Source organism: Sinocyclocheilus rhinocerous, unplaced genomic scaffold, assembly GCF_001515625.1.
Source record: "Sinocyclocheilus rhinocerous isolate Xijiao unplaced genomic scaffold, SAMN03320098_v1.1 scaffold1776, whole genome shotgun sequence".
Classification (NCBI taxonomy): Eukaryota; Metazoa; Chordata; class Actinopteri; order Cypriniformes; family Cyprinidae; genus Sinocyclocheilus; species Sinocyclocheilus rhinocerous.
Window position 1 is genome coordinate 252,800 of NW_015658521.1, and position 2,155 is coordinate 254,954.

The window sequence follows — 2,155 nt, forward strand, 5'->3', positions numbered from 1 at the left end:
ATATATATATATATATATATATATATATATATCATTATTAAACTTAAAAATCTAATATGATGATCAAAATCATTGTAAAAAAGAGTTAATGGATAGGAACTATATAATTTGGCAGAAATATTGTTTTATTTAACTTTATTTTATTTTATTAATTAAATATATAATAATTAGGCTGTAAAATATATAATAAATATAATATTCATAAATTAACATAACCATAATATTATAAACATATAATCAATTAATATAAATATAAAATAAAAATATTATTACAAATATTATTTATAATCATTCAAATAATTGTATACATTTGAAAATTATAATAAATAATATTCACAATTATTAACAATAGATTCAACTGTTTATTAAGCATTGGTGTCTTTTATTATTGTACCGGTGCTGCCATTTTATAAAAGGAATAAGATATTTTACCATGAGAAAAGGGAATTTAATAAGAACAACACTGTGGTAAATAAATCACTGTAACTCACAGCCTCAAACCTTTTTTCTTTAATGCATCTGGGAGCCAGCTAATACAGCTGTCCAGCATGGGTCTATTACTATGTGTTTATGGCTTAAGGCATGATTTTGCTGTGTTTTACATGCAGCCTGAGCTGATCATGTAAACAAAGCTGGGTAACGCAATGCATAATGGGTTTTGGAAGAAAACCTCTATAACAGGAAAGAGTGCTCTGATTAGCGGTAGTGACCCAGCAGCAATTCGTTCTCTTCCCCCACACATCAGTGCTTCACACGCTCTTTCTCACGCCTCACAACCCCTTCATATGTGTACACACTGTACACATGGTCTGCATAATCAGGATTTTTTTCATTATATATATATATATATATATATGCAATTTCAACAATATATCATATACAAAACAATATGTATTTGCAGGTGAGCCTGTAGATTTAAACCAGAACTGATTATTTAAATTGAATATCCTTCAATTCCTAATGCTTTCCATTTACAAGCAGTTAGCTTTAAATAATCCCAATTTACATAAAAAGTCAAATAAATGTTTGATAAAGGTTCAGTATTCTTTAGTTACAGAAGAAATTTACTGTTATTTTCCTGAACTTTGTGCTAAGCATAATTTGTCATGTCATAATTTTACTGATTCTAGCGTAGGTTATCAACTATATTATTCCCTACATCCCCACACAAAGATAGTAATACCAGTAATGTTTTACCTTATGGGGACAACAAACAAACTTATAAATCATTCAGAATTAAGTTTTTTGAAAATCTAAAATAGCAGAAAGTTTTGTGTGAGGGTAAGGTTTAGGGGTTAAACCTCTATGGAACCTCTATGGAATGTCCCCATAAAACATGTAAACCCAACGTGTGTGTGTGTGTGTGTGTGTGTTAAAAAAACACTATTTAGTAAATATAATTAATATACTATGCATATATCGACTACTTTGCATAGTTGGTATGCAAAGTAGATTAAATTAATTATAGTGATAATATATTGACTAGAAAGCAGCTCTCTCTTGAAAATAAGATGAAAATTAAAATCAAAATTCTTATGCATAAGTTTACCACTTGCTTTATATGTCACAGTATCTATTTGTTGTGTTGCTTAAATCGAATTATTCATTATGCTAAGATCTGATTGTAATGCAATCAGTGTAAAAAGTGCTATTCCAAAAGTCACAAGCTAAGGTGGCTTTGCATGATTTTACATGCATTTGATTTTTTTCTTTTTCCTTTTTTTTTTCAAATGTGTATTTTTCTGCAAGCAGCAGATAAGTGCATATTTGAACTATGTTGCATTAGGTCAGGAAACTAGTTTTGGCAATGCATACATGCTCAGTATGTCTTGGGGAAAGTAATGTAGCTATTTGGAAACAGCGTAATCCAGCCCAAGAGGCAATAGTGAATGACAGTAAATAGCTCAAGGTTAATAGGTGAAGCTCCTATGATTAGCTTGACTTCAAGTGAAACGCTTACACAAGTCATTATGGGCTGCTCAAGTATAATTAAAGGGGTCATATGATGCTGCTAAAAAGAACATTATTTTGTGTATTTGGTGTAATGAAATGTGTTTATGCGGTTTAAAGTTAAAAAAACACATTATTTTCCACATACTGTACATTATTGTTTCTCCTCTATGCCCCGCCTTTTTGAAACACGTCGACTTTTACA

General features: G+C 29.8%; 1 protein-coding gene across 4 annotated transcripts in view; it reads left to right on the top strand.

The window, feature by feature from the left end:
* LOC107722679 (probable E3 ubiquitin-protein ligase XERICO) overlaps positions 1-2,155 on the top strand; it is a 13,437-nt gene that overhangs the window by 1,353 nt on the left and 9,929 nt on the right. The gene's annotated exons all lie outside the window — the stretch shown is intronic.